Below are 13,836 nucleotides of genomic sequence, written 5' to 3' on the forward strand. Positions count from 1 at the left end.
CCCTCGCGGCCCCGTGCCCACGTGCGCAGCCCCCGCGCGGTACCTTTAAGGCGCGGCCACGCCCCGGCGGCGCGCGCCTCGCCTCCGCGGTGACGTCGGCCGCCCCGCGCGCCCCCCTTCAGGAAGGGGGGGGGGGAGGGAAGAGGAGAGGAGGGGGGGTCCGCCCTGTGGTGACGTCAGGCGGCGGCGGCTCGGGGAATGACATCACCTGTGCGAGTGGCCGGCGGCGGGCGGGAGCTCGCGCTGCAGTGTCTCCGCGCCGCGGCCCCAGCGCAGCCGCCGGGCGGAGGCGGAGGGAGGAGGCGGAGGAGGAGGAGGAGGGCGAGGGCGGCCGCGGCCCTTCCGCGCCCCTCCGCCGGCCGGCATGGGAGCGGGCGGCCGCGCCGTCAGGTACGGCCGGGACGCGCTATAGCGGGGGGCGCGGGGCGTGTGAGGGGGTGTGTGTGTGTGGGGGGGGGGGGGTGAGGGTGCGTGAGGGTGCGGGTGTGGGTGTGAGGGTGTGTGAGGGTGCGGGTGTGTGTGAGGGTGCGGGGGAGCGGCGCTGCTTTTGTGGGGCGCGGGTGCGCCGAGCGCGCGTTGTAGCGGGGGGGCGCAGGTGGGCTGCCTGGGAGGGGACGCGGCGCCGCGAGCGGGTAGCGCGGAGGGGCCGCGCTGTAGCGGGGCGGGCGGAGGGGAGCGCCGGCGGGGCGCAGCGGGAGGCGGTGTTGTAGCGGGGGAGGGGTCGCGTTATACGGGGGTGCGCGGTGTAGCGAGGGCTGCGGGGGTCGCGCGGGAGGGTGCTGGGAGGGAGGGGGGCGCGGGTGACTCGCGTTGGGGGGGGGGGTCGAGGGTGGCGTTATAGTGGGGGGCGCTTGGGAGGGGTGTGGGCAGGCCGCGTTAGGGTGTCGTGGCGGGGGGTGCGGCCGGCGGGCGTTGAGGGAGGGTCGCGTTGTAGTGGGGGGGTGCACAGGGTTCGCCGGGGGGTGCAGGTGGGTGGTACCGGAGAGCCGGGGGGGAATGGGAGGGGTGCGGGGGGGCTGCGCTGGGGGGAAGGGGCCGCGATATATCGGGGGGGGGGGGCGCGCTGGACCACCGGCACTTGCAGCGGGGGGATGCGAGGGAGAGCCGGGGGGGGGCACTGGGGACGGGGGGGGGGGCACCGCTGGAGCCCGGGGAGGGGGCCGCCTGCCGCGGTGCCGGTCCCCGGGGGGAGCCCTGCTCCGTCCCACGCCCCGTCCCAGGGACGCGCTCCGTGCCCCGGTACCGGGCTGCGCTCCGTGCTCCATCCCACGCCCGGTGCCGCTTCGCCCTCCCTGGCATCCCCCCCCCCCCCCCCCGCCTTTAGGACAAGGCAACCCCATCTCCGCTGCGCTCTGCCCTCGCTGGCACCGCTCTGCGTCCCCCCGTCCCCCCGCCACCTCTTCCCAACCGCGGGTCCACCGGGCGAGCGGGTGCCGGTGCAGGCGCTGACCCGAGGGGTGGGATTTGGGGTGTTCCGGTGTCCCCCCCGTGCGAAGGGCCGGGGACCCGTGTCTCCTTCCCGGTGGGACCGGCGGCTTCTCCGGCTCCCGGTGTCCGCGTGCGCCGGGGATGCTCCGGTGGCAAAGCCGGTGTCGCTCCCGGAGCAGCATCGCCGGGATGTGGGTGCCGGAGGAGACATCGGAGCGTTCCCCGCGGCACTGGCAGAGCGATGCCGCAGCCTGGGGACGTGGCTGTGTCCCCCGCGGTGCTGCCTTCGCCCCACCCCAAACACCGGTGGCACTGGGGGTGCCTCGTCCTCCCCGCTAGCTCTGGAGCCCGTCGGGAAGTGGGCTTCACCCCGCTCCCCCCGGCTGTGCGGTGGCCCGGTGACGGTGACAGCAGAACGGAAGGGACCCGCGTCACCCCAAAACTACCCCAGACCCTGTGTCGGAGGAGGGGGGGTCCCCTCCCCTGCGCTGGGGTGCCTGCACCAAACCTCGTCCTTCTGCCAGGTGCAGCTGGCTCCGGGGAGCAGGGGACACCCCTGGGGTCGGCAGCGGGGCGGCGTTTTCCATCCGCCCTCGGGGATTTCGGCTGAAATCCTGAGCCCTGGGGCCATCCTGCGGTGGGCGAGAGCTGCCCCCGGTGTCCCTGAGCCAAAACTTGTCGCGTGGAGGGTGAACCCCCCCCCCCCCCCCCCCCCCCCCCCCCCCCCCCCCCAAAAAAGAGCAATGATTAATAGTGTTTGTGTTTCGCTGGGAGGATCCCGCCCCAGCCCCTCCTGGGGAAGCAAATGGTGTAGATGTGGGATAAGGGAGGGGAGGAAATAAGTGCTGGTGGAGAGGTGACACCCGTGGGAGGGGTGCTGGGCTCTGCGGGGACGGGTGGTGCCTCCCGGCGGGTGCTGCACCCTCCCGGGGTGGGGGACGTCTCCGCTCTTTGGGCACTTGCCCTCTCCCAGTCCTGGGAGGCTTCGCTTTTGCAAAGGCGCTTGTTGGAATTGGGAGCAAAAAGCGGGTTTGGTTGGGGGGGCGGGGGAGGGCAGGTTCCAGCCCTCCCTCTGAGCCAGGAGACCCTGTGGGGGTGAGGGGGGTGCACCTGGAGCGTCCCCCTGTTCCTTCCCCGGACAAACCCCCCGCTACATTTGTGGGGGACGTTCCCTGTGGGGACTCACGCTTCTGCTCCTGCCCGCAGCTCCCGGGCTGTCGGCGGCTGTCGGTGCTGCCTCGCAGCTCCACTCAGGCAGGGACCTGTGTCCCGAGCAGCAAAATATTATGGATTTATATATATATTTTCTCACTGTAAAGTGTGTTTTGGGGGTTTTGTATGTGTGCCGGGCTCGGGGAGCTGGTGGTGTGACCTGAAGGGGGTCGTGCTGCGGGGGACGAGGCTACTCGTCTCCTCCGGCTGTGAGAGCTCCCGATGGGGGAAAATAAAGTTGCATCTGGGTCCTGAGCACGCAGCCGGTCGGGTTCGGCAGGGCAGGGTGCGTGCCGATGCGGGGACCCTCCTGCCCTCCCTGGGGGGGGAAGGTACCCCTCCTCCTGCCAACCCGACGGTGGGAAAGCTGTTAATTGTTCCATGCCAGATTGACTTATAAATTAACGAGTTTGCTGGCACTCTCCTCCTCCTTCCTGTGCGTGGTAAGGGCCCATATTTCAAATGGGAAAAAGTCATAAATACTTTGAGTAATGCGAGAGCAGCTTCCAGCTGACGCTGTGCCACCGAGTAATGCAGGGGGCTGCCCGCAGGGGGAGGGGGTCCCCCGCAGCGGAGCCGTTTGTACGCTTGGGCGTGGGGCGATGGAGGTGATGGGGGCAGAAGGTCCTCCAGTCTTCTTGTAGTTGTCTTCTGGCATCGGCCTCGCTGGCAGGATGGGGCCAGGCCCTTCGTGTCCCCAGGGTCTCTGTCCTCCTGGTGACCGGGTTTTATAAACGTGAATTTGATAAATGCAGCATCTTCCTGGGGTGTCTCCTCCGTCTCACCCGAGGGGAGCGGGTTTGCTCTGCCATTAGTCTGGATGCTAAAGAATAACCGGTGTGACGTGTTGCCGAAGGAGAGGAGGGAAAATGCCTTTGCTGTTTCTCCAGGAGGGTGGGTTCTTGTTAGACCCTTAATTCTGCCGCTGCCTTGCAGGGGGGAAGGTGGAAATGAGGGTGAAGAGAGACCTGAGGTCCAGCCAGGTGGGATGTCTGAGGAGATGATGTGACCACGTGCTGGGGAAACTGAGGCTGGGAGTGGTGGTGGTGGTTGTGGTTCTCTGTAGCACGGGAACAGCTCCTGCCTGCCACGCTTGCCCAAAGGGCTTGGGCCGTGTTTAGAGACCTCAGGGCTGTCTTTGAGGTGGGAGACTGTCCCACCTGATGCTGCCTTGAGGTCTCTAAAAACCGCCCGGCGGTGGGTCGGGACGGATGCCCTCTGCGGTGCCTGCCGTGGCTGTGCCCCCCGTGGTTCAATAGGCTTGAACCCGGCGTGGAGCGGGGTGAAGGTCCCATCCAGCCGCTCGGCTTGCGGCAGGATAACTCGAGGTAGTAACTGCGTGTTGAACTGTTTATCTGCTTTTCCACGTGGCTTGTGAGGTTGTGTGGGTGGCCAGTCGCCGTGATGGATGGGAGATGTTGCCTGCAGCCTGCCACTGCGCATGGATTTTATTTGAATCCTCTCTGTTCCCAACTAAAACAGTTTTTCTTTTGCATTGCAGAGATAACAAAATTGCAAGTGTAGGATACCGAGATAAAGTGAAGCCAGATCTAACCCGAGTCAGTGTGGGCAGTGTGAGCGTATGGTAAGGAGAGAGGTTATTCAGTTGCATTAAAAAGGTGCTGCTAAGTAGTTTAATCCACAGTTGCTGAACTTTGAGCTTTAAATTCTTCTTATATGAGTTGATAAGAACATGCATATTATTCATAACTCTCTCCTCAAAAACAGGAAAATCTGCAAATGACTTCAGTTAAATATCATTGCTTCAACAGTGTGCAAAATGTGCCTAACTTTCTACTTCCAATAATCCCTTCCCTTGGCGCAGCTCCCTCCATCCGTGAAGCTCTTTGCTTCCTGTCGCTGGTGCAGCGGTCAGTGGGAGCGCGGTCGGAGCTGGGAGTCCTGGGCTTTGCTCCGGTCTGGTGGCTCTGGGCTGGATCCCCAGAACTTTTATTTTTTGATATTTGCAAAATGAAGAAAAAAGCCAGACTGGGCTGGCTGTGAAGCTTCTGGCTAGAACAGTATTATTTTTAAAAAATTGTTGTTGATTTTAAACTTGTGAGCCTTGATATAGTAAAGCTCAGGCCAGCTTCCTTTCTGCAAAGTTTATTACACAATAAGCTGGAACAATCTGAGGGCTCTGTTTGTTAGGCTCTTTTTTTTTTTTTTCCTCTTGTCCTCTCTTTCTGATTGCTTGCTTTATAACTTAACTGATTTTTATTTTTTTTTTGCTTTGACATCAGCCTAGCAAACTGGAAATTGTCTTTTTTTTTTTCCCCATCCTTCAACTCGTAAACCCTCCAGACTTCTGGGTCTGATCCAATGTAGTTCTCTTGGACTTTTTCTTTTTTTTCCTAGCTTGGGTATCGTTGTCTTGGCTTAGTAATTTATCGAGCTTGGCATTCCCATTGCAATAGCTGCCTGTGCTGTCGGATTATTTGCTGCTCGTCTGAACGAGCCCTTGCAGAGCCACGTGTCCTGTGCGCAGAGCCCTTCGCAGATGGCCGTGTCCCAATGCAGCCTCAGCATTGCCCAAAAAAGTAATTTTCAGCCCATATTGCCCTCTTGACATCTCTTGATAAGGAGCTGGTTGGGAGGTGTGAGTTTCTTTAATCTTTTTTTTTTTTTTTTTTTTTATTTAATCTGTGAAGCCTCTTGGCTCCCGTCCTCCCACCAGCTCCCGAGGGCAGGCATGGCTGGCACGTGGCTGGCACGTGGCTCCCACGCACACCTGCGAGCGGCACACGCTGGGCGCAGCCGCCCAGGGAGGAGGCGGAGGTGCTGCCGCGGCGGAGGAAGGGGACGGGTACGTGTGTCCCGCGGGGATGTCCAGGCGTGAGGAGTGAGCACGTGCGGGTGCGAGGAGAGCGGCGTGGGCTGTACGCACACCTGAGCTTTGTAAAGGAGGTGCAGGTCTTCAGAGGTGTTTAGGGATGCTCTGCTCTGTCTCTGGAGACAAAAAGTTGGTGTGAGGGTGACGATAGCCCAGCTCGGGGGGATGGGGACGCTCTGGGGCCCAACGCTGGGACTTGTCCCTACTCCTGGGACTTGCTGGCCACAGCAGGGACTTGTGTCCCGTACCCTGGAAAAGCGAGGCTTTGCCATATCCCGATCCAGCCAGCCTGCTGTGGCCCTGGGCTACTTGGGACTCACCTGGGCTTGTGCATCTTGGGTTTGGAAAGCTTTGCAGGTGGCTTTTGCGCAGCTCCGGGCGTAGCAGAGCGGGCTTTCGGAGCCCTGGTGCATGGGCACGGCCAGCCCAGAGACAGACGTGATTTTTAGCATTGCCCTCTTCCATACGTTACTATAGCTCAGGCCATCGCAGTTTGAGTGTTGTCATACAAATAGGATCTGTAATAACGTCCGTGCTCTAGTTCCCTGGCAACATTTGCACAATTAAGAGCTGCTCTAGATTAGAAAGCAGATCTTGGTTTGTCTAAACAGGTTTAAAAACCTATCAAATTAAACTGGGCCAGGCGACTCATACAATGTGCACACCTAAATTGGTTTAACATTTGCATAAATCAGATTAAATCGGGGCTGTGGGATGGTTTAGGTTAGGGAGCCTGTGGCCATTTCTGCCCAGCTCCTGGAGGTCTCCACTCCTGCCGTGGTGTCGGGGCTGTTTTTGCAAAGCGGCAGCTGAATCACTTGTTTACAGCCTCATTTTGTAGGTGATTGCTCTATACGGTGCTGGTTTACATCGGGCCAGAAGGTTGCAGTTTGGCTGTGACCTCGCAAGCAACCGGGATGCCCCCACCTTTGTGGGGAGATCCTAACGGAGGAGACAACCTGAAGGTCGAGTGGCTTTTAATGGTGCAAGTCTTGCATTCGTGTGCAAGTCTGTGCAGTCCTGCCTCTCCCGCTGCCATCTCCCCGCTTCAGTCTTGGGGCATCTCGGACGTGGCCCGCGGGGGCTTGGGAGCGGGGATGCATGTGGTGGTCCGCTTCTGAGCGCTGAGTGTCCTCCGGTCAGCCAGTTCAAGAGCACAACAGGTAAGCTGGTCTGCTCAGCTCTCTGCGGCGCTTGCTGCCGTGTTCCTGGGAGGTGGTGGATTTACGTGCCTGATCGAGGGATGAGTTAAGATACACCAGATACTAACTTCAGAAATGCCTGAACTTTACATAATACCGCTTTTGGGGTTTTTTCCCCCTTTCACTTCTGTTTGTGGGTAGCGAACACATGATGTGATGCAGAGTTACATGGGGTAACCACGTGCTCTGGGCACAGAGGGCACGAGGCTGGAGGCAAAGTGCTCTCGATCTCTCTTGCTTGCAACCGCTGAGCTGGGATTGCAAAAAGCGGGATGGAGAGGGAGGGCATGGTGTGCTGGTATCTGCGTGGCTTCTCAAAATGCAATGATCCCACCTCGGGGAAAATAGCAGCCTTGTCTGAAATTCAGCGCGTTGTCTCTTTGTGGTGCTTGAGTCATATCCCGCCATCTCTCCCTGAGCTGTTACTTAATTGTTTTCTTCTTTGTGGTGTCCCTGTATCCAAATCAGTGTTGCTAGTAATTCCACAGATGATTTAAATCTGAAAGGTTCTTCTCTTAAAAGTCTTGATCGTGCTTCCCTCCATTTTGCTTTTGTGAAGACAGCAGAGCTGGACAGACTACCTGCTTGCCATGCTGCAAGTGCACATGTGTGTGCATGCATGCAAAATCTGCAGGAATTGGGGATTTTATTTTTTTTAAACTGATCTTCAGCTCTGATATCATCAAGTGTTTGCTCTGGTACCCGTGAAACATAGATGGGTGCTGCTTCTGGCTTGCACCGATCAAGGTTTCCCTCCCGCTGCTTCTTTCCTTTGTTTACCGTGCGTTGCTGTCGCTCGCTGGCAGTGGCTTCGACTCTTATCTGCCGTCGGCTGCAAAGGGGAGTCAGTCGGAAGCTGAGCAGCAGTTTCCAGTCGCCACGTGAAGCTTCCGTGTCACCCCCGACCGGCGTGGCTCAGGATGTGCGGAAAGCAAAGGTGATGGGCAGAGCCGCGTCCTGCTGGGAGCTCCGAGGTGGAGTGGGCAGGTGGGGGCCAAACCGGCCTTTGCTCCCCGGGGCGGAGGGGTGGCTCGGGGCGGGCAGGGACCGCGACAGGGAGGATTTAGTGCCAAAGCACACGAAAGGTGTTTCTCAGGATGCTGTGGTTTCCACCAACAAATTGTTGACCCCTGGGGTTGCTCCTGTCCTTTCCAGGCAGCTGGCCGGTGCCCCGGACCCCCCCGGGCAACCTGGGGGAAGGGGAAGATGGGGGCTGAGCACCGCAGCCCAGCACCCGTAGCTGTAGGCGGGCACCTGATGGCCCCCTGGGAGCGGGCAGGGTGGTGGGAGCAGGGTGGTGGCAGTGCTGTCTCCTGGCCAGGCGTGACCTGGTTGAGCTGAACACCCTGCAAAGGGCAGAGGGATGCTCCGGAAACCTGGAGGCACTGGCGCAGGAGCCATGCAGAGGGCTGGGTGTCGTGGCGGCTGAGGGATGGAGTTTGCCCAGTGCAAACCAGTTCATGAACCAACTGGTTTCTGTCCCCCGGTCCGGGGTGGCTGGCAGGGCACAGACCTCAGCCCCACGGCGTTTTGCGCTGGACCATCACGTGCCGCGAGCGGAGCGGTGCAGGAACCTCCCGGTCGGCTCCTTCCCTCGGAGTCGCCATTTTATTTTTCTTAAACGTTTATGTATAACCGTACAGTAACCTATAAAAATTAGTTTAGGATGGCTGCCAAGAAAATCTCTGCAGTGCCTTGTGGGTAACTCCCTGTGAATTACCATAAAAGCTGTAGTGCCGAGGCTGCTGTGGCAGTTGTGAGGATGCCAGTCATAATGCTCTGTATTTAAAATTCAGATGAATGTGTAATGCATTCGTGTCTGGATTGCAGCAGCTTGTAGCGTTGCTGGCGTCCCTGCCCTGTGCGCCGCTGCACCCGCTCTTGCTTTTTAATGTCATCTTGAGCTCTTCCAGCATTTTGCCTGATTGCAAAATGCAACAGGTAGCAAAACACGGACTTAGCCATGCTCGGAGAGAGAGTGGTTTCTGATAGCTTCCTCCCAGGAGGGACGAACCTCCTGCTTCCATTGAGCCGGCGGCAATATTTCACTTAAGGGAAAAGCCGCTCTGTAACCCTTCCCCTCTGCATCCTGCTCGAACGACGTCCTGTTTCCGAGGGCACTCTATTTCTGGGTGTGCTGAACGCCGGGACCCAAACTTGCTTGAGTAAATGAAACGCGGGTTGTCCCGATGCTCGGTGGAGCCTGTGCGAGGGGGATAGCTCGCTGCCGTGCTGAGGAAGGCTGCGGCTCTCTTGCGAGCAAACCGGTTAGCTTTGCGGCTTCGCTGTGTGCGCTTGGAAATACAAAGCGCCTCTCTCTGTCTGTCACCGCTGGTTTCCTCCGGAGCGGCGAGCCAAGGTGACTGCAGGTCTCCGAAGCGGAGCCTCGGTCGAGGAGCTGCTTGGCTTGGTGCGGGTGCGTGGCAGAAGGTGTTGCTGATCTTCTGCTGGGCATGATGGATCATTTCATTTAAATTTTCCTGAAATATAATATTCATCATTATGTCAGTGTCCCACCTTCATTATAGCTTACTGATAAACATCTCTAATCCGAGAGCGATCTCTCCGCCCTGCCAGAAGCCGCCTGGGGATAATGAATACATTTTTGGAGCTGGGAGAGGGTGTCTCAGGGATGTGTTGTTGCTCTCCCACCCCTGTCTCGGTGTGGAGAATCGCCTGCCTGGCTGATAAATAAAGCAAGAAGCAAATCTGTTTTTCCCAGGTTATATTGGTGGTATTTGTATGTGGCCGTTTCTGTTCAGGGCTCTGAGATGGTGGTAGTTTGAATGTAACCTGGTGTCCCTGTTAGCACCTGACAGTGGTTTCTTCCCCGGGGATTTCTGAAGGACCCTTACCCACCGTCACTGTCCTGCAGGCAGCTGGGGGTTTAGGGCAGCTGAGCCCCCACTGCAGCTGAGCCCCCACCGCGCTGGGCGGCCGGGTTGCCTCTTCCACCCCACGAGGGGTAAATCCCTGCCACCGTCCCGGCTGGGTTTCAGCAGGAGGGGATGCAGCTTTACACCGGTGGGGTGCCTGGGGCGGTGACGGCCCCGTGTGCGGCAAAGCACGTGCCATGCTGCGTAAGGGCCAGATGAGCCATTTTACCCTTCTCCCTGTGGCGTCCAGAGCAAGTACGGGAGCGAGCAGGACCCAGCACGAGTCCTGGGAGCGGTTCAGCTGTCGGCAGGCTCAGCGCGATGCTGGGGAGGGCAGGCTGATTTGGGGAGCTCAGGGGCCGAGAAGCACGAATCGCCTCCTCCCCGGTCCTCCGGCGGGAGCCGCAGGATGGCCACGATGGCCCCAGCTCCGTGCCCGGCACGATGGTCTCTGTGCTGCCGGCAGCCAGGGAGCATCCGTCAAAGTGCTGCTCGTCTCGTTCTGCTCTTAATTGGTTTTACTGCCGAGGAAGGGCTGCTGTTTCACCGAGAGCTCTGACAGCGGAAACTCAGCATCTGCCCTCCCCGACCAGCACGGCCGGGTGCATCGGTGTGTCCCGGATCGGCTGCCGGCCTCAGCCACCCGCTCCAAGGCGAATGTGACGTGTGCTGTGGCCAGCACGGATTTTTTTCACCTGTGCAGCAGTGGGAGATGGCAGCTGCTGGTCCCACGTGCCGTTGGGACTGCCCCGCTTCAGCAGGGAGAGTTCTTGGCTGTTCGTCCTCTGAGCCCCTTTGGGAAAGACCTTGGAGGTTTTGAGCAGCCGGCTCCTGATCGTCTCTGGGGTTTTGACCTTCAGCATTGGAATTGAAGCACTGCGAGTCCCCAGAAGCCTTGTACAGACTTGACCTTTTGGGCTGCCCTTCTGGAGAGGACTTTCCTGTCCCTGTGCCTCTGCTCCTGCCTCTGCTTCCTCCTCCACATTTGACCCAGAAAAAGCTGAATTTTCCTCTGGTATGGGGCTTCCTGTCACCTCTGTTCCTCTCCGGCATCCAAGCCCTGAAACTTGCAGCCTCTTTCTCTCCTGTTGCAAAACTTGTCAGGAGGAGCAAAATCCCCCTGAATTTGGAGCTGCTGGACGCTGCCCGACTGCCGTGCGAGCCCTGGCCCTGCTTTGAGACCCACGCAGAGCCCCGAGGAGGGCAGCCGAGCAAGTTCCCTGCTACTCCTTCCTGGAAGGATTTGTTGCACCACGCTGATAAGAAGATTTCCTTTTTCCAGGAGCCCAAAGCGCAACTTGGCGCCCTCAGAGGCTGAGGATGATGAACCCAAGTGGAGCTGGGTGCAGGGCAGGAGGTGGCGGCGAGGTCCGAGGACAAGCCACCGTCACGGTGTGTCTTTCCAACATTATCCCGCTTCCTCGGGGAAGGACGAGGAGGAAGCTCCAGCTGCTGGCAGCCCCTATCGCCTTTCAGCGCCTCAATTTTAGTAGCCTGACCTGCAGAAGCCTGTCTGGCGCTGCGGGGTGGGAGCACCGGTGACGTTTCTGGCCCCCGGGGCTGCTCACAGACTGCGTGCCCTAAAGGCTTTGCTGCTGGTCCCCGTAAGGGGATCCCAGTGAGGCTGGCTGGGTTTCGCGAGCGACCGCAGACCTCTCGGCATCTGCTCCCGAGCTGCAGGCAGCAGGACTACAGCTTCAATGCTTTATCCATCTATCTCTCCCTCTGCAAAGCAGCTTGAAAACCTCCAGGCTGAGCAGCTGCCCCAGCGGTGTGGAGGGCACGAGCATCCCTTTGCTGCTTCTCCCGTTGGAGGTAGCGCAGGGGACAGCATCTATCCAGCAGCCCCAGGGTGTGCTGACCTCCTAAAAATAGGTATAAGGCTGCTTTGAAAAGAGGAAAAGTGGGGAGGAACTAGTGTTTCTTAGGAATAAGAGAGGAAGGTGCATAAAATAGCAAATGGCTCTTGCAGCTAAGGCTTCTCATCCCGGCTGCCTTGGGGAGTGGGCAGTGTGGGTTGGGGGGGCTCAGGTGGGTTCCATGGGCCTCTGGCGTGTGTCCAGCCTGGCAAGGGGCAGGATTTTTGGGCTGGGTGAGGTGTAGCGAGGAGGGGATGAAGAGAGGAGATGCAGTTTTTATGCCTAGAGTCACATTTGCAGCTGGCAGGGGTCTTCCCTGCCTAGGTGTGTGCATGGATCTGTGCACAAGGACCCACCTGGGACATTGTCCTCAACGTCCTACCTTGTCCTGTGCTTCAGTTCCTGGGCTGTCCCCCTTTACTGAGGATGGGTGACGTGGTTTGGGTCTCTGCTCTGCATCTAGGGGAGCTGGGGCACGGAGCCGGTGAAGTGGCGGGGGCAGGCAGGTCACATCTGCGCATTTTCGGGTGCCTCCTCGACAGGGTGAGCTCGCCGCGCGCTCGAGTGCTTCATGCTGCCGGAGTAGCCCGTGCCGAGCGCGCGCTGACGGCATGGGAAGCTGGGGGAGAAGCGCTTCTGCCTTTGCCCAGAGCCTTTCTGCAAAGCACTTTGCAGCAGGGCAGAGGACCGTCCCCAGAGGGGTCTGCACCCTGGAGCTGCTGTCCCCAGCGCTGACCTGGCCGGTTGAGCCCACGGAGCACGTAGGCTTGTATGTCGCTCTTAAAAACCACCCAGAGCCAGGCTGTAATTAGGCTGCGTTGTCTCGTAACTGGATCTCCCAGCCTGATGTTTTGTTCTTGGCTTACCCTTGACTTTTTCCGATGTCTTTGAGCGAGTCGTATCCCTTCTCCGTGCCTCAATTTTTCATCCTCCATCCTGACTCCTGCAGGACAGATGCTCTCGAGGCAGGGGCTGTCCGGCAGCGTCTCAGGCAGTGCTTGCCCTGGAGAGCCTTGCTGTCCTCCGAGCCCTCTAAACCCTCTCGCGAGGAGAGTTTACGGGTGACTTGGTTGCTGGTTTTTCTAGGAAATATCAGAGGAGCTTGTGATGCCAGCCTCGCGTCAGGCCCCCAGAACACTCTGTGATGTGCTTTAATCTTCAGAATAAAATTAAAACAAGACTTTCAACTTGGGTTTTTCTTTGGAAGTCGCTTTATTTTAAACCCACTATTTTTCTGATGAGTCTTTTAGGAGAGGGGAAAAAACCCCATATCCTGAAATCTTGCCTATGTAAATAGTTGCCAGTCTTGGGCTTTTTTAAGTCACAAGATGGCTGTAGTGTTTTCTCAGTGCCTTCCGTCAAGGCAGTGCTGAAAGCGGTGGCATCAAATGGAGTCCTGTCTGTCCATCCCTTTCTGTCTGTACATGCGTGTCTCAGCTCCTCTTGCGGTCGCAGCCTCTGGATGCAGATAGTGGGAGCAGGAGAGCGTGGGACTGGGGGACCCTTTGGCACGCTTGCAGTCGGCTGATGCCACGAGCGTGCGCTTGCTTGCTGGGCAAGAGCCGGGAAAACCCACGTTGCTGCCAAGCAGCCCCGTTTTGGGGCGGGTTTGGAGCTTTTGGGGAAAGCTTTGGGGCAGGCAGGATGGGATGAGCCTGGAGCGCTCAGCACGGGGGCGGATGGAGCAGGCGGCAGCAGAAGGGCGCGCGGGGGATGCCGTGGGGAAGGAGGCGGTGGAAGGGACGCCGGGTGCAGGAACAGCCCGTGCGGATCTGCGGCGGAGGGGGTGCGCAGCCCCGCTGCTCAGCTCGGTGCCAGCTGCCCCCTCTCCGGCTGTGCCGCTCTTCCCGGCGGGGCTCCGTGCCGCGGCCGCCCCCTCCAAGGAGGATGCGTGAAAGCTTTGGCAGAGCCCCGTGCCGTGGGAGTGGGAGCTCCCCACCGCCGCGGGAGAGTCCAAGCTCCATCTCGCCTCTGCGGATGCTTATGGCACGTCTCCCTTGGGTGCTACGGCACCAGGGGCAGGTGGCCGCTGTTCAGCCAAGGTTGGCCAAAGTCGTGTTGCCCTGTTTGCTTCTGGGCTCTCGCTGCCTGGATCAGGCCCTCCTGGCAGTGCTTCTCTTGCTTTCTGTTTATCCTCCTGCTCTGTGTCTTCCTAGGCAGAGGAGCTGGTAGCCCTTCCCGCTGCTGGGACCAGGAGTTATCTGGGGGGCATGGCAGGTCAGTGTGGGAAACAGCTTTTGCTCTCCCACCTGGTACTTGCTGCGCTCTAGGATGGAGGTTTGGCATTTTGGGACAGGACTCTGAAATCCCAGCGTGGGCTCCCACGTTGCTGCATTGTGTCGCTGGACTTTGGGCATTGCACAGAGCCTGAGGCTTTGACCAGCGGTGCGACATCCCCATCACCTCCTGCGTGCGGGAGGGACGGG

General features: G+C 59.3%; 1 protein-coding gene across 6 annotated transcripts in view; it reads left to right on the forward strand.

Moving 5' to 3' along the window:
• Nucleotides 1–229: 229 nt before the first annotated feature.
• The window catches only part of PTPRS (protein tyrosine phosphatase receptor type S), a 162,410-nt gene continuing 148,803 nt past the window's right edge, over nucleotides 230–13,836 (forward strand). For 4 of the 6 annotated variants that reach the window (XM_054805126.1, XM_054805130.1, XM_054805129.1 and 1 more), the window contains exon 1: nucleotides 230–390. The gene's annotated coding sequence lies outside the window, so the exon portion shown is untranslated. The remainder of the gene's footprint in view (nucleotides 391–13,836) is intronic. The other 2 variants (XM_054805132.1, XM_054805133.1) reach the window with 1 other exon arrangement.

The sequence above is a fragment of the Grus americana genome, chromosome 28, assembly GCF_028858705.1.
Source record: "Grus americana isolate bGruAme1 chromosome 28, bGruAme1.mat, whole genome shotgun sequence".
Lineage (NCBI taxonomy): Eukaryota > Metazoa > Chordata > Aves > Gruiformes > Gruidae > Grus > Grus americana.